General features: G+C 36.7%; 1 protein-coding gene across 1 annotated transcript in view; it reads left to right on the top strand.

Annotated features, from left to right (window-relative positions):
- LOC108765041 (CD151 antigen) overlaps positions 1-23,206 on the top strand; it is a 122,599-nt gene that overhangs the window by 32,872 nt on the left and 66,521 nt on the right. Inside the window, exon 2 of the mRNA XM_018513532.1 lies at positions 2,120-2,215. The gene's annotated coding sequence lies outside the window, so the exon portion shown is untranslated. The remainder of the gene's footprint in view (positions 1-2,119; positions 2,216-23,206) is intronic.

Below are 23,206 nucleotides of genomic sequence, written 5' to 3'. Positions count from 1 at the left end.
AGCGATTATATGCGCTTTTTTAGCACTTTATTAACGCTTTATGAGCGCTGTGTGCTACTTGAGTAAGTACTCTGAAAGATCTTAAAGGGTGATACCTCGCACAATTTTAAGATGAAAACTCATATAATCATATGTCTGAAACGGTTTCAAAGATACAAAGTGTCAAAGTTGAAGGAAAAATTTGGTTTTTTCCAAAAATTTCTTTTAGAATATTTAGTATTCACTCTGTATTTAGTAAATGGATAATTGCAAAAATCTGCACTTTACATATTCTCTTTATCGTGAAATAATATTATTGAGCAAATAGAAATAGTGCAATTTTCATTCTTAAAATATCTCTTCTTGTTGTGAAAATCTCTTTTATATTCTATCAACTCATATTTCGAGAAAAATACTCTGCTGTCGAAGAAAAGTGTGAAGATGCTTCTACGGATCTTTGAAGAGCGTAGAGTTGTTCACTTTCAATGAAGTTTACAGGATAGTTTGCCTCCCTTACTGTTTTTTCCTATTTTTACCTATTTTTTCCTATTTTTTCCTATTTTTTCCTATTTTTCCTATTTTGTCCTCCCCAATAGATTCGAACGTTATCGTTCTTCCGTGCGCCTCGCGCGCATCGCGGAGCATATACTCATCCCCCCGAGTGAATTTAATATTACAAAACGGCATTGCAGACGGTGCACCGGAAGTCGACCGGCCCAAGAGGGCTGTCCCCGATGCACCATCGCCTCTATTCCTTCTGCATCCCGGATGATGCACCGGTGCTGGGGATTTGCAGTCGCAGCTGATACTGCCGCGCCGCTCGGCAGCATATGAGACTCCGTATGACTCCGTATGACTCGCTGAAAAATGCAAAGTGCAACGCGGTGTCCTCCGAACACGACGCGATATCCGTCCGAAAGAAAACAATCCGTTACAATGCAAAATTATGCAGCGGCATGCTTTCGCGAAAATATAGATATTAAACCGTTGCTGGGGAAGCTCTTATACTTCCCGAGAGCCATTTCATAAAATGTCTGCGATATATAGATCCACCCGCGAGACGAAGGTAAAATTTGCTTAACTTTCCGTGGGAGAAGAGAGTTTTACGATCGATCCTTCAATAAATAAAACTATAAGGAAAGATGGATTATTATATAAATGTTTTTATATTATATTTTATATTATATATATTTTTACATTGATGTATCGTGCTATATATTTAACATAAGGTTTTTACTTTTTCTTTCGAGATATATGTAATTCAGTTGAAATGTTGTTAATTTTCGCTTTTTATTTGCAAACGAAGATGAGATCGGGCTTTTCGTGGAGAAACATCTCGTGTATAATATGTCTGCCAGATATTCGTCGTTTCTTCCTTTTCGAAAGCCGTATTTTAATATTATGTCCGTGCAGTCAACTCGCATATTAGTAAATCGTACCTCATTACCGTAAATACCCGTAAATCTGATCGCGTTTGCATAGCGCAGCCAGTAACGAGTTAACGTTGTTCCGGGCATTTATAACTTGCATGCTCCTCTCTTTCGCGGTGCAGGACGATATAGGTAAAGGGTAGTTTACTGCCTGTGTTAACCACCAGAGAAGCAGCTACTTTTCCCATCGTAATCTTCACGTTATCTCCCTAATTCCCGGCATTTGTATAAGCACGGTATATAAATAAACGCAGTAAATCACTCTATTTGCAAGCACATTATACCTTCACCTCTTCATTTAATTTTAAGCGTATACATCCTGGAGTTTCTGAATAACCTGTATATTTAAGTACAAAGATTAATTGCAGTTAATTGCGCTTCGATATTCATTCTGTTAACAGAATCGTGAGGTGCACCTCGTACGCTTTAACTTTTTCCCATGATAAATTTGACCGTTGGCGCACGAATAAAAATACGCGACGCGACGTGATTAATTTACTCGTGCAACACACGCTGGGCTTTAAAAGCATTTGATACAAGGGGCACGTTCGAATGTCATCAAATATCGGATTTCTCCCATGTATTGATGTTATTGACTTTGTAGATAAAATTTCACGTGGCGTAGCTATTGGTAAATGTATATAAACTCAAAACTACGCGCTATTCTGCACGCTTGATGGGGTTAAACATAATTAAAATTTTTGTTCCAGATCGAATAGCCGCCGTGTGGAGTAGAAAGTTTCGAGGACTTTGAAATAGACATGTGCGTCAAGGATCAATTGGACCTTGTTCGCCAATGACATAGGGTGAGTCAATATCACATTGAATTTCTATTTAGCGTACAGATTTTTTGTACACAATAAATCGTGTTTCGTACGTCGAGCAGTTATCGATTGATGTACTTATCGATAATACACTTGCTCTTCGACAATACTTCATTTGCAAATACAGCCTTGGCAAAAAGTATAAAGGCACCCCCACAAATTGACGTAAACGTTTTATATCTAATGAAAAATAAATTTATAAAGTTTTATTGAAATTTATTAAAAAGTAATATTTATTTTAATGAAAAATAAAATTTTAAATTAAAAAGTAATATTTGTTTTATAACATTTTAAAGGCGATAATAAAATCAATATAAAATATTAGTTTTTCTTTGTTTTCCCATATTTGATTTTATTATCGTCTTTTATAAGAAAAAGCAATAAATTGAATGTGCTTTATATTTATTACTAACAATAAGATTGTATCTTTGATAACGACCATGAATAATAAAAAATTCTTTTTTGTATTTTATTAAGTGTTTTGCGATTTAAACGTGAAAGAATATAGCTAAAATTTTACTGTCAGCAATACGTATATAGAGAGTGTAGGTATATATATTTTATATATTTCCGGGAGAATACGTGCGACATATATTTCTCTCAGCCCCATGCGATTTTCTGCCTTTTTCGATACGGTTGATCGTTTTCGAGGAAAATCGAGAGAGAAAGATAGTTACGAAAATGCAACACGCAAAGGTAAAAGGGAATACATTCTCAACGTGGCACAATCGACATGTATTACGACGCGCGATCTGTTGGCGCGGCCATAAATGGCCACGCTGGCGCATGCCGGCGAATATGGTTTCTCAATAGTTTCTCAAACCATTAGGTGAAAGGTCCTCTTCTAGGAGAGACCCTGCCATCTCAATTTCGATCTACCTTTTCATTAGATCTTATTAAAGCCGATACTTCTCTCGACAACTCACGCGATATATTGAAAGAAAGTTCTAATAATGCACGGAAAGAACGATTTTGCTAAAGTATTTAAAAAAATTTAGTTGGATCTGAAAATAATTTTGTTGGACCGTGAAAATAATTAGCGAACTCGAGCACGATGAGTAAAGCTGTAAAAAGTTTTGACATTCTAGTGACCAGCTTGAGTGTCCTACATAATTGTTTTAAAAATTATTTCCAGATGTATCTAACTAATAAGTTTTTAGATATTTTAGTAAAATCGTTTTTTTTTTACTAGTTATCAAATATACTTTATTTAGCGTATTGATAGAATATTTAAATGTAGTAAATAAGTAAAAAACATAATAATAACTAACCGTTTGGTAATTCGAAAAATAAGATATTTCCAAAAGTAAAGTTAAGTTTAATTTTGATTATATGTTAATCAAACATTTGATTGAAATTATTTCACCAAAGCTGCGGTACTGTTATCTATAGGCTTGATTATTCTGACCAGACTTTTATTCAATGTACACGCGATATATAATTATACGCAATTTGTATCGCTCATCGCCGTGCGTCCTCGTTGCCCCGCATGAAATATGAAAAGTGACCCCATTAAAACTTGTCTTCTTTCATGAAACGTCACAAGGTCCCAGATCCTTTGTACCGTCGTTAAACGGAATAACGGGTTGAACCGTCTCGTTAAGCGGTATTCCCGGCGATTTAAAAGCCCTTGTTGAAAAAGGGATCACGACGGCACACGCCGCGCGTCCTTGGAATTTCCAAAGATTCTTACAAGCGGAAATTCCAAAGAAATCTTGTAAGAATTTTAAGGAAACAATGCGCGTATAAAAGAGTTATAAATGATATTACGTGTAGAAGGAAATAATAGTCTGACGAGAAACGTGCGATATATATATGGTAATAATCTTTTTTAACAAGTGTGCCAGAATTGCAATATAATCGTCTGCTTCTTTCAGATTCTTTGCGCTCGATATGTCTCTAATGTGCTCGTTTATAATGCTGCGCGAATCGATATTATATATGTTTATCGCTCTCGTGCGCTATTTTCCGCTCGCTGCGGGTGCTGTGCGGATAACTAATTGGCCGAAATAACAGTCGCTAGCTACGCGTTACGATATATCTCGCGGAGGGCCATTCGGGACAATCGGGACTCGCCTTGGCGCGCTTCCACCGTGAAAATCGACGGGCAAAAGTGATTTATCGATTGAATTCTAATTTCCGCGGGTCTGCATAACTTTTATCTACGCCGCAGCGTAACGAATCGAATCGGACGATGTAGAAGGCGCGTCGAGAATATTATCGCCGCACCACCCTCTGTGGGCATGACGTTCTTTTTTCACGGCACTATACGCGCCGATCCGTCCGCGAAATTTTTGGATAAAAAATGGCTTTTGCGTTGTTACACGACGCGGCAGCTTTCGACTGCCCGCGCCGCTCGTAATTTGTTGCGAAAAATGCCGTGACGCTAAATATTTCGCTTGTTAAAGCGACGAATAAAATTGTCGAGTAAATCCTAAATTTTCCACAGATGGTACCAGAGTTGCACGCGATAACTATTTGTACGGGATAGTTTTTTCGGGAATTCTACATCGGCAGCTTTACAGTCGACGAAGGCGTACGCGTTGCCGCGATTTTTTCTGTCGCATTTTTCGTATGCCTTCCGCACGGGTAGACTTGTGACTCTTTTTTTTTTTATTCCATTTCCGATATCGTTTGAACAAAAGCGATATTTTTCTCTATTTCCCCGCAACGTCATAGCGAAACACAAAGAGTGGCAGTTCTGGAATTCGTTTTCAATTTGCGGACGTCAACGGCCAAATTGGACGTAAAACTTCGCAATTGATTCGTTCTTTGTCTACGGTGAATCTGATTTTATCGGAAACATGGTTCACTTGCAATATTCGTTCTCTTCCAGTAAATTTTATACATACATAATTTTATACGTCAAAATAAAAATAGAAGCGATGCTCTCGTGTATCTCCAATATCGCTGTATTTTCTTAACTTTTGTGACAAAATTATTCTTATATTAAAAGGGCTTATACTTATTATATTAAAAGAGTGGCTTCAGTCAAATTGGTTGAAACTGTGGTACTTTGTAGATTATAAGATGCTGTTCAAAAGTACTGTGCCACTGTAAGCACATTCATAAAAAATGGACAGATTTTGTTGTAGCATCATTTGAAAGCTACTTTGGGTCTAATTGAACTGAAAAATCTTGATCTACTAAATTTATTTTTTAATAACTGAATTTTAATACTTTTAAAATGTACAGAATAAAATATGAATCTATTGGTATAAAGAAAACATTTGGTAGTTTAAAAAAAAAAATATGTAAATTGCATATTGTAAATTGTATAATCTTTTTTAAAAGTAACTGTGTTTTCTGACATCAATTGATTCATCTTATTATTCTGTGTAAATGCAAGTTTAAGGTACCGTTATCAACAAATGAATATAATTTAATAGAAAAAAACATTTTTTAGTCCGATTAGATAGCAACTAGTGTTGCAAGAAAATCTATCCATTTTTCATATGATTGCTTATAAAAACTTTGGATCAACAGCTCCTAATTTACAAAATGTCACAGCCAATTTGTTCGAAGCCACTTTTTCCATACGATTAATGCGAGAACCTTTACTAATCAAACATCAATTACGATTTAGTTGTAATAATAATGATAATTGATGAAGACGTTAATATTATTCAAAATATCGTTCCTATTATTTCACCTACGTACGTCGGTACATATCGGTGGCCGCGATAGACGACATGGGATGTTAATCAAGAGAAGGACAAGCACAACAAACCTGGTGGCGCCGGTTTCTACCAATGTGCTCTCCGTCTCCGTCAACATAGCGCACTTGCACACACGCGCGAATCTCACACAGACCTTCCGTCCGCCGCCGCTAAATTATAGACTGGCGTGTGCATATTTTCTTCCATGCATATTGCATATGGATAACGAGGGACACCACCGCTACCGCCGTCGCCATCGCCCTCATTGAGCGTCCGAGCGACCGAGCGACCGAGCGTCGTTCCACGGAAGCAGCTACCGCGACACGCAATATGTCACGATTCGCACGAGATCTCGCACGTGTACAGGACTGTTGTGTCACTCTCTCTCTCTCTCTCTCTCTCTCTCTCTCTCTTTCAACATTGGACTGCTTCGAGTATTCAGCAATCACAGAAAGAAAGAGAGAGGGGGAGGAGTCGCTCTAAGAGAGAAAGACCGAGATTTTTCCACCCAGACTCCACTTCCTATTTGGCTTCTCTTCAAGTCGAATCATCATCTCGAGAAAATTCTCCGCCTCCGTTCTTTCTATCCAATGCGTGATGGGTCGTTTTTGCTAAGCAGCATCAAGTTAGAGAGAATAAATACGAGTGAGAGCTTTGTGTTGGAAATTAGAATGCGATATAATCTATCGATTATAAAGAAAGTTTTGATATTTATTTCGTTTTTTTTTCTATATGGAAACTTATTCGAAATAATGAGCAATAAATAAAAAATTGACTTTGTTGTTTACTAATTACACGCTATTATGATTTATCTTTTTTTCTTAATATCTTTTATGTAAGACTTTTATGGCGAAATGTTAGCGTATTTAATTCATGATAAAAACAGATAAAAGAGGTAGTTTTAAAAATAATAGATAATAGATATTAAGGTTACTCATTTTGTATGAATGGATCTAATCGTATTTTTACGAGAATACCATGAACGAAATTAGCGTAAAACATAATCTATCACAATTTTGCTTGATGATGAAATAACTGGTTGCGAACAGGGAAATTAATCATACGAGAGAGAGAGAGAGAGAGAGAGAGAGAAAGTAGTTCAAGTCAGATGTTCTTCTGAAGGGACTTGGTCGTTTCTTTCATTTTCTGCTCTAGCTTGTTACTGCATCTCCAGAGTTTTTGCGGGTACCTACTCTTCTTGCCACTTCATGGGGTTCTTTGCTGTCCGTCCCAGTCATCGCCCAAGTATACTCGAAGACATTGCTATTTGTAACCTACTACGTAGTTAGTGCCGGCGAAGTCTTAAACAAAAGCGAATTGCAAATTCCCGTGTTTCTAGCTCGGTAATTTGCGTGTCTGAAGGAAGTTTTCGATTGTTAACTTGATTGCGGCCAACTAATTTGATAGCGAGTAAACTAGAGAATGACGGCGAGTTAATTAATGAATTTAACAAGTATTTGCTGTTTTCGCAATAGTTTATTTCCGTAGAAATAGCAAAGCCTTACAAAACGAAGACCGTAGGTCGAATTAAAGTTTTCTCAACAATGGTATGCGTTGAAATATATGAAAGAGCCAGAGCCCCCTTTGCAGTAAAGACGATATTCTTTAAAAGACAGTCTTGTCTCTCGATTTTCATTTTCATTCGATTTGATTCGCGCAACAGCTGCCTCGGTTATTGTATACGCTTTATTAAAGTAAGTTATGATGTTTATGAATACTACGGCCATGGTATTGACTACCGGAGAAATACGACTTTGATATACTTCCGGGGAGAAGATGAACCGGCGTGGTGGCGGGCGGCGAGTTCGTAAATAATGAGAATTCCATTCGACGGAGTTACCGCTCTCCTCTCTTCGGAATTCCTCTTTTCGCGTAAAGTGTAGCGCAGCTTACGAATGTTCGTAATCTAGCAAACCTCGCGTATATCCGGCAGGTAATTCAAAGTTCAAACTATTTCTCCGGTTTTTCTCTCTCGCCCCCCTGAGGGTACCGCTTCCCTCCCGTCTTTGCTTTCTTCGTCTTTTTCTTTCACTTTCGCGCGTTTGCATTTTTCACGACGCAAGCGAATTCACCGTTGAATTCCTCCCTCGAAATCTCACCGGCAGCTTTATACAGCCGTGGAAACCGTGGAAAGGGTAATGCATTTCCGTGCGTGGCAGAAGTGTTCCCCGATTGCACAAAGCAGATTGCATAATCAAGCCGAGACTTAGTTATAAATAAGTCGAAAAAGAAACCTCATCCGAGAGGCAGGGTGCGCACGAGGATTGCTTCGAGCGATTTCATATACCATAAACCGTTGAAGCGATATTATTCCCGAGCAGCTAACACAATTGCGGTTACCATCATTTTACGTCGCGAATTGACTTTATGTGTTCAAGTATCAATTGGTCTGCGATACAATGAAAATTTATGGCGCGTCAAATCGCCATATGAATTATCGAAAATAGGTGAGCTTCTAATTTTCCATCGATGAAGAATAACACACGATAAATTAGCAGGATTGTTTATATACAGTTTATTGTTCGACATAGAGAACATATCGACGTCTATAATTCTCTTTTTGTACATACTGATTATTGCAATAAATTCAATATTATCATATACCTCATTTGTCGCATTGGAAAAAATGCCGATGAAGTGTTTTAACCCTTTATGGCAACGTATTTTCGATCATAGTTTGCAATCTGATTCATTAAAATCAAACAGATTTTTTATTGCTTGAATTACATAAAAATCTGTAAAAATTCTTGTGAAACATTTAACAACAAATTTTTACTGTAATAGAAATTGGACGGTATATACTTATTTTTTACGAATTTAAATGGGTTTAAAAAAAACATGGTAGATAAAAAACTACCTTATTAACTTTTATATATATGAGTGACTGAACAAATTTCTTTTAGATTACATTATTTGAGAATATGTACTTTAGAAAAAAAATAGTATAACGTTAGATTCAAAAAGTTTGAATTATTTGAGAGAAATGAAAATTCATTATTATTATTATCGCATAGTATAAAGAACTTTTGTTAATAATACGCGGTAATGATTATTGTGCAAAGGGTATATAAGAGTTAAATTTATTATCTTTAAAACGTAAAAATTAAATATATAAAATTATATGATAATGTTATACATTATAATGTATTATACACATGTATTATATTACATTATGATGTATTAATATTTATTTATTCTACATCAGAAACTATTGATTTTATAAAAATTATCATGTAATTTTATATATTTAATTTTTACGTTTTAAATATAATAAATTTAACTCTTATATATGCCCTTTGCACAATAATCGTGTTATTATTATTATTATTAAATTGACGATCAATGATATTATTCCAGCTTTAGTATAGGACTGCATTTTCCAGACCGGCTGTGTTTGGCGCACAGATTAAAGAACTGGAAAATGTATTTAAACGTTTACATAGAAATTAGAAATATTATTAAGTATCAAAAGATTTGCCTCAGTCGTACTTGACGCTTCTTTACGTATTTAAATTAAATTGGTAGAATTCTCCATTTTAATTAACTGTTTTTGTCTATCGCACTGTACCGAGATACGTACTGTACGAGATGAACTGCGAAAGAATTAAGCTAAAATAATTAAATTTTTATTCACATCGCTACAAAACGAAGCACGTATATATCCGGAGATAACATTAGCTAATGTGTTAGTATCCTCTTTTAGAATTATGTAGTCGGAACCCAGGAGAAAATATCGGTTTTTTTAAAATGAGATATAGTAGCCGAGATCTCTTTCTCTCTTTCTCTCTGCTTCTCTCTTCTCACCTGTTCTCAGAGGCGAACTTTTTCGCAGTAACCATCATAAAAGGGGGAAAACCACGCTTGTGCGAACGACACAAAAGAGTTGAAGATTCGCTACTGCGTAATCGAAAAAGGAAAAAAAAAGAAGTCATTTTCCTTCGCGTCGCCGCGCGTATAATGATTCTGCTTTAACCGCGCGTGACCGTTTTTCAACGGTAATGTAAGTCGTCTTTTGAGATGCAGATTGGAATCGATCAGACGTGCCACACTTTAAGAGTTGAAAATTACTTTGCTTTCGGGGCGTTCCGGCCGCGACCGCAGGTCTCTCCTCGCGGCGCGGCGCGTATTATCGCCTTGGCCGCATTATCGCGCCTGCAACTGTTAATAAGCCTGGTGGCGCTGAATTCGACGCAACCCCCGGCGCGGCGCGGCGGCTGCATATACAACGTTAATCTATGGGGCGTGGAGCGCGCCGTTGCACCCGCACAATGCCCAAGTTGCGTGTGCACAAGGCGCCGCTCTGTAAAATCGCATCGAACCGTGTCAAAGCGACGATGTTTCGTGCGATCCGAAGCGCGAGAATTCGTGGTCTCTCGCACACAACTCCTCCTCCATCACATCGATCCCGCGCACCCGCGGCTTTGTGCGAGCGTGTTCCTAATGGTCCCGTTCCCGTCGAGGTAAAGTTCTTGGCAGGAACCACCATGCTCCTAGACGTATCGACAACAGAGGTCTTGCTTAGTCCCAAACTTGGTAGTTCACTGTGTGTGCTGATGAATACCGTCAATACGAGACTCTAATTAGAGAAATCGATAAGTTGAAAGATTAGAAGGATATTTAACACAAATAAGGGAAAAAAGCCATAGTATAACAAATCTTGTTTGGTGTTTAATAATAGCTGCGTTCAACGGGAAAAACAACTTCGCAACTGTTGTAAGATTCTTTAATATGATTGGTTCTTGATGCCTTTAATTCTTTACTGGAGCTAAATATATATAAACTAATCATGTTAAAAAATCTTAACACAGTTGTGTGCATAGTTGTTTTCTCTGTTGAAAGTAGCCAATATTTTTGCGTGAATCTTATTAATTTCTCAAACTCAAGCAAACTACGCGCTGATTATTTATCGATCTTGAAACATAATCTTAAAATGAAGTTGGAGTATGTAATATCATAAATTATATAATTGGCAAGCAATTTAATAATATTAATGTTAATGAACATTTTTAACTCTTCTGTCAATGTATAATTTTTCATCTTTTTACTGCTGTATTTCACACACGGAAAAAAGAAAGTAGTTGCTGTAACTAAAAACTGACGGAGTGTAACTAAATGGTAGGTGTAAATATGGACAGCTAAAATATAGATATCATAGCTAATGTCTTAGCTGTGTATTGTACAGCTACAGCAAACCATTTTGCCGTAGTTTATAAATTTATAGTTACGGCAGCAAATATATTTTTAACAAACCAAGATAAGCTACAGCAGGAAAAAAATGTTTTCCATGTGCAAGTTTTATGCTAAAAATGTAAAAGTGAAAACGAGATAAAACCTGTGCAAAACAGTTCTTTGTTGTTTGAAAAATGAAGTTTTTGAGGCGTCATAATGAAATTTGTACAAAAGTATAAAAGTTTACTGATTGCTGTTTAAAATTTAATATAAATATCCAGGTATCTATACATTCACAGAAAGGTTAAAACACTCTGTAAAAAATTTATTAGAAAAAATATCACCTCAGCCGGGATTCAAACCTGGACCTCCCTACATTCCATGACGGACGTCTTACCAATTCGAGGCGTGTGGTGATATTTATCGTAATAACTAATACATGTTGAGAGAAATATATGCAATCAGTGCATCAGAAAAATATTAGATCGGAAAAAAAGTTCGTAGCGCCACGGACTTTAAAATTTAATCAGCTGTAACTTAAAGTTAACTTTGTTAAAAATGAACGAAATTTAAATTTAGGAAAAGAGTTTTAAAGCTTAAAATTACTTACTATTTTCGAAAGGTCACTATGTCTTTTAAGTTTTTGTGAATTTAGTAATTTTTGTATATATATAATAGAAAATTACTAAATTTAACTAATAGAGCTGAACAAAAAATGGGAAATTTTCTTCTCACTTTGTGGAATCTGTCACTTGCTAAAAAAAATTTTACGAAAATTTTTTACTTTTTAATGTGAAAGCTTAAAACTTTTCTCTATAAAATCATTTTTTCAAAATTTTTCTAAGATTTTTTGTTATTTTATCACAGATTAAATAAAAAGGGATTTTGATTACTTATAATTCCATAAAAAAATTATACCGCAATTTAAAAAACGGATTCTTCAAGCTGGAACTTTCTCTATTGAATGATACAATTTTTATATAAAAAAAAATCATATTGACACGATACAAATAAAGTGTTACGAATTTTGTTCCAATTCAATATCTATTTAACGTCAGGTTCGTCGTTGAATCGAAAAATATCTGTACCAGAGCAACGATTTTTTCGTGTGAGTATTTTTATGCTGCGAATTTTGCTTGCATGCCGGATATCGTGATCGGAATTGATTCGCCGCTAAAACAAACAGTTTCTCGGGGTATCAGGTGTAGTCCCACATCTCGCAATCTCTCGCGAATAAATTGTTACGCTTGTCGGAATCGCAGGTGCGGCGGAGGGCGAGGAAACGGCACGGATTTCATTTCAAATACGCTGAAGGTTTCTGTTCTTCGGGACACTGGAAGGAATTTCCGGAGTAATTAAGCATCGATCTACTGAACCTACTCTTGCCGCATCTTCAACCACACGTCTGTTTTCGCAATCGGTAACGAAAGCCGGTTTCTGTTTCCCTTCTGTCGATCCGAGTCAAGCGAGACGTGTTTTCTCACAGGGGTTGTAGAGTTTTCTTCTTATTGGATGTCAGCCACGTCGTAGAAAGGCGTTCGAGCAAGAGAGGCCCGAGAAAGGAACGAACCGCGCGGTAGCGGCTTAAGTATATTGGACCCTTCGATAAGTTTCTCGATTTCTTTCTGTACTTTCTATACTTTCGTGACTTTTTCTTCGTTCTCATCCCCTCTCTCCTTTCCGATATTACCTCTTTTCACGTGTCCCCACAAAAGGGAACTACATCCTAGGAAGGAAGGAAGGAAGTTCGGCGCCTTTATCGCCATAAACCAACCCCTTTTGTTTAGCGTACCGTGAAGTCGGCTCGCGCTTGTCCGCAAACTTTAAATGCCCTTTCATCGTTCCTTCCTTCCGGTAGGACAAATTGCTGCTTACAGGCTTCCTGCCTTTTTCCCGCCTTCTCCCTCCGGACGCGATTAAATCTTGGCACACGAGCACTATTGTAGTCTCTGGCTGCCGTAACGGTTGGTGTAAGTGTTGAACGAAAGCTGCCAGGGGAGAGTTTCTCTCTACTGTCGTCCCGCAAATTCAAATCTCTAGAGTGTCTCCTGAAAGAATATTGATATCCTCAGTGGGAGTTTCTTTTATTTTTCCGTAAATCTGGAGATGTCTTAATCGCGTCTGCAGCTTAAATCAACAGGAATTCCCTCTGGCAATGTAATCTTAAATTTAATTAAAGATAGGAAAGTTCTAGGCGGGATATAGTTTTTGCTGAAATTGCGTTTAATTTTTTAGCTCCTCTTCGTTTATCCGACAACTGTAAAACTTTTGCAACGCCCTTGAAAATCATTGTAGTCTTTTTTTAATTTTCTTTTTTTATCTGTTTAAATGAAATTGCTCAATGGATTGTTAGAGAATAAATTTAAAAGCTCTACGTGATGTTGTCCCGTCACTACCAAATATTTACAAGTTCGATATGTCAGCGGTTCTGTAAATAAAATAATCGCGTGTATTAATCCAGAGAATTTCAACTGAAGTTAATTCAGTTGTACGTGCAGATGACATTTGGATATTTGTCCATAAATGTGTTGAATGTATTTGTGAATTGGAACACATTTTCTATATTTTAACCATCTTTCGCACTTTCTGTATATTTTCTATATATTTTCTATAATTGAGAAAATATAGATTTATATATATATATATAAAAGGTTAGAAGTGAGTTGCTGGATTTGTATCATTTAAGTTATTTTGTATTTAATTCCCATTTGGTATATACTAATTTATTCGCAAATGAACATTGAAAATAGTTTGATGTGTCAATTACTTATTATTACATGTTCAATCTTTCACCAATAACAAATTAATTTATTGTGATCCTTTTTGCTACATATTGTAAAAGGTTTGGTTTAGATCGCCTAAATCGTGCTAGTGGTCTTTTAATTTATACCGCGTTTAAAAGTGTATGAATTAAAATAATTCAGAATAAAGGATATAATTAATTAATACTTATTTTAATAATAATTTATTGAAAAATAATCAAATATTCAATAATTAATAAATATCAATAAAGGTAAATACGTCGAAATAAAACTGGTTTGAATTTATTTTTGCACTTTACATTTTTTTAATATCAATTAATAGTTTTACTATTACCAATTATCAGTCTTATATTTATTGTAATAAAATTGGTAGGGATATGATTTAGGAAATTTGACATCAGATATTTTATAAAAACATTAATTTAATTTTTACAATAATTGCAAATATGTATATACACAATAAATGTAAAATATTCTACAATAAATCTTTTATGAAAGTGTATATAGCTTTCAATATGAAATTCACTGTTGACTAGAGAGACACCTAAGATGAGAGAGATGGGCGACCGCAGCTGAATCAAAGCGATGTTGACACACCGTTCGATGTCAGGTCGCCGCGACGAAGTTGATTGTATCGTACAAAGTACAGCTCTGATCTCTCTAGGGGCCTATTCTATCGGGACGCTGTTGCGGCCAGTGTTGTTTGCTCGGTAAACATTTTTGCCAGTCAGTGAGTGTTGGCGCATCTCATTAACAGGAAATGCTTCGCTAAATACCACGCGAGTAACAAGACAAAATCAAAGTATTCCCCAAGTAAAGCACAATACACATTAACGTTTTCCGCGTTGTTAACCGCAGACCGCTAATTCGCTGTACTATCAGTAAAACTGAACGTAATTAATAGAGAGTATTCGTTAACGTTAGCGGTTGGGCCGGATTAATTGAGCGTATAACTCGCTAATATAAAATAGATTTAAGTAGAAGAATTCTTTTTCTTCTTTGTATTATACATAATCGCATTTTGAATAAAAAACGAGTAGCTGAAAGTCAGGTGCATTTGGCGTAGACGTAAGCCAGCATTTTCGACGCTGTATGTAGCTTCTCAGCGCATTAATCATACGAGCGAAAGGCAGCTTCTCAGCAGATCCGCTGAAATCAGATTACTTTTCGTCTCGCGCTTCATGCGCGCCAGCAGCACCACGAATGCGCTTAGGGACGTGCGCGACGAACGACGTCGTCGAAGGAAATAAAAGAGAAAATGGTCGGAAAAGAGAGTGAGTGAGTGAGAGAGAGGGGGGGAAGTAAATCAGAAAGGGCCTCTTATGCACGTTGAATGCGACGTATATCCACAGCGCGACGGTACTTCTCCACGGTATTCTCATGAATACCGGTGGTTTAAGAGCTTCATGGCAGCCTCGGAGGAACGAAGGGGGCGGCATCTCGTTTGGAACTCGCGGGATTATTTTCTTAGCGTTTATTCTCTCTGCGGCTCGTCGCGAGGGTGGGTTGCCCGTGCCTTTATCTCCTCGTTTCCGCGAGAGTGGGTCAAACTTGAGACACATCTCTGTTCATTTTCTTCTTCTCTCTGCCTTCGGTAACCTCGAAAGGCGGAAAGGCAACGTCCGGGACTTTGCATGCGACGCACCGACCGCATCGCGTTTCTCGGCGAGCCTGATGGATTCGATGATTTAAGGCGAACGCGAAACGGAGTCTTGCCAAGTGCTTTTAATTACCGCGTTATTTTAATCGATGCTATCGTTTACGGGATTAATGCATAGTGCATAAGCGAATTAACTAATCAGAATCTTTCCTTTCCTCTCATTCCATGGAAAAGAAGAATTTTGATTGGTTGATTCCTTTATGCATTATGCGTTATGCAAGAGTCTGTGCTGCGGCCATAACTGCGTTGCCTCGTATCGGGTTTATGCTAAAACAGTTTAGCGATGTTAAAAAGAGGATTGAATCGACATCTCGATTTATTTTAATCTTAAATGTCTTTTATTTTCAAGCGAAATAATATAATTCTCAGTTATATATTTATTCGTATATCGCGCCCTTACTTTAAAAGCCAGCTCAAAAAGTTACGTTCCGTTTCCTCAAAAACGGATAAACTACTATTCAACTTGAAATAGAAAATTATTGACTATTCAAATAATACTGGTAAAAAGAATATATTTTTAATATAATCAAATGTTATTTTTGTCATCTTTGTTTTACAACCCTTAAAAAAATCCCTCTTTTCGAGTTATGACAATTTCGATGATCTTTTATGAAGTTTAGTTAATTCACTTTTAACTCATTGATGATAATAATTCGAAAATATAGTTTTTTTTAGATGTGTTACTTTTGAAATAAGGGAATGATACAACCATTGAGTTATTTATTAAGCAAGAAACTTATCTTTCTGGAATTGTACTTATTTTTCTGTACTTTGTAATTTGTTTCGTTTTCTGGGAGGCTTAGTAATAGCAGTTCTGCTGGTGCCTCACTATTTGTGTATGCTTCGTAATTTCTCTATACACAATAAATAATAATAATGATGATGATGATACACGCAATACAAATCCAATTTCAAAATCGAGTAATTTGAAAATCTTTATATACAATATTTCTCTCATTTTATTATAATATTGTATATTTAGTTAGATTGTTGTTACGATTTAATGCTCGCGATCCGATTAATTCATCATGCTAAATATAATTTATTATGTTAAATATAACTTCACTTATTATTGTAAAATATTACATGTTATATTTGCACACAGATAAAATTAGAATTATGTGCGATATAATTTTGACGTTTACAGAGAAAATTGTGCAAACAAGGATTTTGATTTGTTTGATAAAAATATATATCTCTTCAACAGAGTGAGCGGGAAGTACTTGACGTTGCAATGAGTTAGAGTTAATCGAGAGAGAGAGAGAGAGAGAGAGAAAGAAATTAAGCCGATTAAATCTCTCTTTTTCTACAATGTCAATCGTGGGATTCGTTATCAAGATAATTATCACTTAAGGAAGAATGTTCAAAACAATATTATGGATTTTTATTTTCGATTTAAACTTTTGCTGTTATATCAAAACAATATTTATTTAATACATTTAACAGGACCTATAATGCTGCACAAACAATTATTCCGCGTCGTTAAATGCGCATGAATCGCCTTAACTTTTGTATAGTTTGATTTATGTCCGCGAAAATCTTGCCCAGTACCGCGCGTCATCGTGGGGGTGATTTCTTCTTTTTTTTTTGTCCATACGTGGCCTCGAGCTCATCTGTCACAGCCAGCATGAGGCGCGCGTCGTTCTTCTCGCTTTCGCGAGTAGAACAAATTGTACCTGACAGCAGGACACGGTCGGTGAGTAATGGCTTTTTGGAGGGGTGGTTAGCCCTGTTTGTACGTCGAGAGTCACTGCCGGATCACTCTTCTGTTTTCACTGCAGACTGCGTTGACACGCCCCTTGAATACGCGCCTCCACGTCTCTGCTCATTATGATCGGCATTGTGCACGCGGGTTCGAAATAAAACCATCGAAAGTTGCATAAAGGGGGTGGTTTCTGCACTCTCGGGGGATGTACAATTGATCGGATGTGACATATCAAAATTACTGTTATTTCCAAAACTCGCTAGAAAAGGGATATTTTTGTGGAAAGAAATTATGCTCTCGCTTCGTTCAAATTCTGTATTTCTTCCCGATTTTTTTTTTACTCGACAGCTATTTTAATTTTTCTTCAAGAAGATACGACTCATAATATGCGTGAAATAATAAAAATTTACTATAATTAATAAAAATGAAAGTTTATAAACTTTAAGAGAATATAAATAAAAAAACTTCAGTCTACGCATGAATTTTTATTAAATGTGTTCGTGACCGACCGCGCATAATTAGAAGAGAGAAGCTAAAAAGTTCCTTTCAGAAAGTCACATAGGATAGACGGAGTGCTAGAAATTCTTTTCACTATGATGTCTTTCTATCTCTGCCATTTTTGTGGCGCTTTAAAGGCTTCTTTGCAGAAGCATGGACGGAGATTGATGGAGAGGTACATTCTCCAGTTTGCTGACTGACGGATTCTTCTCTCTCTCTCTCTCTCTCTCTCTCTCTCTCTCTCTCTCTCTCTCTCTCTCTCTCTCTCTCTCTCTCTCTTTCTCTTTCAATTCAGGATATGTCCGCACCGAAAGTATCAAAGCATTCAAACATGTGTATTATTAGCATCTTGTGAAAAAACAAATAAGTACATACTTAGTTGAAAAATTTATGTTAAATTTAACACATTTCACGTATTTGAATTGATCTACACGTTGTGTTAATTTAACGTAAAATGTGTCAGAAAGTAACACAAATGTTACACAAATGTAAAAAAATTCAATATAAAAATTTTAACAAAGTTTTTTTTAGCATATATACGAAATATTTTTCACTGTGCAGTTAATAATAGAAAATGAAATATACTTTTCCTCGTGACTAGCGATATCTAATATTACATTATTATATAATTATATGTCTATTAACGTGATTTTTTATCTTCAAAATTGTAATTTACATTTAAAAATAATGGATTCCTTCAAAATCAATTAAAGTGCTGCGATTAAAGATAAACAGCTTTCGCACCCACTTAAAAGTTTTATCGGTCGGATTAAGGAGAGATAAGTAGATTGCACGAATGAGAGAAAGAAAAAATTACGATGAACTTTTCAACACCTCCACACTGATTTTTCCGCGTCCCTAAAGCGCGTACTGAAAGCGGTGGGAGCTTTTGTCAGAAAATTCAATAAGGAGTTTCAAACCCCCCGCCCCCACCCTCCTGCTCTAAGGGTTCCTAATTATGTGGGCATTAATACGCAATTAAAGTTCTCTTCGTTAAATTCGTTCTTGTTTTCGCTTAATTTCGACACTCAAAGAGAATATATAACGTACATCTCTCTCTCTCTCCTAAATAAGAGGGTAATGAGGAATAACGCAGAGATAGGGAAAGGGAAAATAGCCGGAAATGGTCGACACCCTTGTCTTCCGCCTTGAGAGAAAAAGACATTATTATTATCCGATATCGTTGTAACGCCACCACAGGGTTCCTCTTCGTTTAATGGCGGCTTTCACGCTTTTATAATCCGCCAAGTTTCGTGATAATTCATTCTACCCAGTTTCTGCCTTTGCGCTGACACAAAGACCGTAGGATGGAACGGATGTTCACGTTGGCACGGAAATTCACCTTCAAAGAAGACGATACAAGCTGCCCCAACCCTCACTAAAAGAGATACTTTCTGGCACAGAAAAATTGGCTTTTAAAGCGCGTGTCTATCGATACTACCTCGAACGTTGTTTCGCTTTTTCACTCGAGCATACGGCATCAATTTAATAGTCGTATTTTCCCTTAATCTAACATTCAGCGTTTACGATCCGAGAGTGGAGCAGGTGACTTCTGGGACACGTCATACATCATATTCGAGCATAACACGCCACGGGGAAACTCGTAATTAATTGCAATCATTTTCGTGACCGTGGGGGCGCGCAGCAGGACGCTCGAGCGATAAATCCTGGCCATTTCCGGCGTCTGGAATCTGCGATGCGATAATCGTTCCAAGGGCCAAATGTCGTGTATCGATCGAAACGAGATGAGACTCCGGTCTCCGTCAGCATAAACCAAGGAATAATGTCTACCGGTTCACAGTAGCATTACACCAGTTTATCGCGGAGATCTCGAGAGTCGAATATATCCATTGTCCGAATATCTACAGTTCGGTCTCTTTTTCCATCCGCATCCATAATATTCTGTCGAGATTTAATAACGTCCGTTCATTTCAACGGACAATTTATCACGGAAATCTTCGCGATCTATCATATCGATCGAGAGTATTCAATTAATATCTAGCCATCACACAGTCCGTTCTATTTCTACATGGCGATTAATAACACTCGGGTGAAATTTAATAACGTACATTCAATTCGTAACGTAACTTATTACAAAGATCTTTGCGATCTATCTGTCATGTTCTCTAGGTCGAATATTCAGTTAACGTCTAACCCTCATGGTCCGTCCTATTTTCCGGACGAGATCCATAATATCCCGACGAAATTTCCATTTCCGAGAGGAACCACACGCTGGCAGTGATGAAATGAGCTTGCTCACTCGCCAGCGATTCTCCTCAAGAAGGGAAGACAGAGAGAGAGAGAGAGAGAGAGAGAGAGAGAGAGAGGAGACGTGAAAAAAAGAAGCAAATAAAAAAACTGCGTTAACCACCCTGCTCCATCCTTTCTGGCGTCAAAAACCAAGATAAAAAACGATCTTCCAGGGAGAGCCATGAGATTTCACACCACGTTCCGCAGACGGAGGACCTCGTTTTAGTCAGATTGGATGGTTTCTGCTCGCGCACTTCGCTATCGCGCCACCCTCTTTCGACGCTTACTTCACTTACTCTTTTCTTCCCGTTTTTCAATCCTTCTCCCGTTGCGCGTTGAAGAACGATAGAACGCGTGCTCGGAATTCGGCGGCGATGAGAAGAACACGATCGCGCCATGATCGGATGAGATTTTCTGGTGGATAGCTGACGTTGTTTGCGATTCGCTAAGGGAAGAATGAGAAACCCCTCGAGAGAGTCGAAATCGTGGGATTGTTTTGTCTCGGGGAATCCAACGGAATATGAGACTTTACTCGTACCGAATTCCGTGTAAATCTATTGAGATTGATAATTCGGTAGATACAGAAATATTCTTTGATTTTTATGAGTTTTTAATATGTTGTTTCCGGACCAAAATAAGAGACACATGCCTAGTTTACATCGTGCACTTGATACACGTACTAGTAACTTTCTATTAAATTATTGTAATTTCAGCGACGTATTCAAAGAGAATGATGTACCAAATTGGTACAATACACATCAAAATAATTAATTAAATACACATATCGTATGTATGTTTACACGAATCGCCGAAATTAAGATCATTCAATAGAAAGTTACTAGTTAGCACCCGTATCGAGTGCACGATGTAAACTGGGCCACATGGAGTAAAACATCTTGTTTGACAAAAATTGATTAGTTTTTTTTGAACGAATATTGTCGAAACTGTACAAAATGGGGAAAACATTTTTTATTTATAAAAATGAAAAGTTAAAAATGTTTTTATTATTAGTACAATATATGTACTTCTATTCGACTTGTACTTCAAATATTTTTCCATTTCTTATCGGTTCGGCGAAATTATTCGAAAGAAACTAATCGATTTTTATCAAATGGGTATTTTACCACCTAAAACTGCATATGAGCAATAAATAAAAAAATTTGTATTTCTATTTTAATTTAGAAAATAACACATTAAAAGTTTATCAAAATCAAAGGGAGACATTCTATCTGCTTGATAGATTAGCATCAAGTCAATATATTTAATTTCCAAATTAATGCGTGTTAACACGTTTGTACTGACAACTTTGTTTTTTTAGGATATTTATATATAAATGTTTGCGATTTAGATATATTTGATTTTAGTGTGATTTTGTTTGAAATAAAATGTTTGAAACATCGCAGGTTGTAAAATATCGCATTTTTTTTCGTTGTTTCCACACGCGACAATCTGGCGGCCTCTTTCCGCTTTTTTGCTCACGGACTTTTCATCTATTCCACGCTCATCAAGCTTCCCTTCGGTCGGCCGCGTCAAACGAAAAGCTTCGCTCGCTTTATGGATGGGCACAAACGAAGCTCCGTTAGTGGCGACTTTAATCGAGCGCCGATTTACGTTCGGTCGATATTTTATTAATCCCAAACGTCTGGCAGCACGCAAGAATCTTGCTTTACTCTGTGTGACCCGAAAGCCGTACCGTGCCTTCGACACAATCTACTGTTCCTAGCCACATCGCGTGCGACCAAACCAGAGTGCTGTTATCGAAGTCCCGCTGTTACACTACCGTTCACACACACCTCTTACTTAATAATTTTCAAATTTTTGCGCGATTTAATACACCGACTGATTGCCATCATCGAGAAACGCTTACGAAATTCTTTACAAATTTTTTTACTCCTTCCTTGAAAAGCGAAAAAGACTCGAAATAACTTGGTTTAATTAAAATTTCGAATTTAATAGAGAAATCTTTTAACGTCTCGAGAAAGCAACTATTATTTACTGATGAAGTAACTTAATATTTCTCTGTGACTTCAATATATGTATACTGGATGAAGTGGTCTTCTACTTTTCTGGTTTCAGTCATTTTTATGAGTTTATTTAATATCGTAAATAAAATCTGCAACTTTCAGGAGTGATAGCGCGAAACAGGTTGTTTTACTTCTTTTATCGATAGTCTCCGTAAAGTGCAACTTCGAGTTTCTGCCTGATTACCAAAATTATTTCAACCGTACGTACGTCAGACCGATAGACGGGTGAATGTGTTAAATAGCGTGGATCGCATCGACGCGTTTAATTCCAGTTTCCCGACGCGTCTACTTCGCCGCTCGTAACGCTGAACCAATCCAACTTTGGTGTTCGAGGTATTCAAGGTAGAAACTAAATGGATTCGCTGAACTCCAGAAGCTGCCTTAGACAAACCCTTCAGTGCGATATCGTTTCCTCTCGATCCGTATCTTCTTTTATTCAACACGAAGAGTCGGATTATAAAAGGCTAAACGTGCCTATTATCGTTGGAGCAACAACCTCGACATGTAGACATTAATTTTTCAGTGCTAAGAGTATTCTTACTTTTAGACAAAATTCCCTCTTTTCTCATTCGAGACAATTCAATGACGGAATATTTTTATCGTGTTTAAGTTTTTCTGAGTAGAATACAAAATAATAATAAGATGAAGTTGATATCGAGTAGAAGTCATTTTAGAAAAAATCATAATGATGTCAAACGATACACTTTTAATTCTGATTTTATGATGAATTCTTGATGTGACAATGATTTTTTTTCAGAAAAAAATTACTTAACCTTTAGTTAGTCGCGCAAAAATATTCACGTTGAAAACAAAATGATTTGGTTTCAAAACTCATTGCTCGAGTGCTCCTGTGTATTATTTTAACCTTGTTTACCGAATGTTAAACGAATGTTAAATGAATTTAAAATGAAAACACAGGAGGGCCACACGGGTTTTCAAATAGTGCCTCTGCACTGTGAAAAATGTCTGAATTAATTGGAATTCTGGTTGAAAACGGACGAATCAGAATTTCCTGATTAACTCTACTAGAATTCTAGTTGAGATATTCTGATTCGTCCATTTTCAATCAAATATTATTTTTAAATATGAGATTGTGGCAACTCCACGCGACTAATTAAAGATTAAAAATCATTATCATATCAAGAGTTTATCATAAAATCATCGTGTATCGATTGACATTATTATGATTTTTCCTAAAATGACTTCTACTTATTGATGCCATCTTATGATTTTACGTTCTGTCCGA

This window comes from Trachymyrmex cornetzi, unplaced genomic scaffold (assembly GCF_001594075.2).
Source record: "Trachymyrmex cornetzi isolate Tcor2-1 unplaced genomic scaffold, Tcor1.1 scaffold47, whole genome shotgun sequence".
Lineage (NCBI taxonomy): Eukaryota > Metazoa > Arthropoda > Insecta > Hymenoptera > Formicidae > Trachymyrmex > Trachymyrmex cornetzi.
Note: the sequence above shows the minus strand (reverse complement) of the source record. Positions and strands in the feature narration are given on the sequence as shown.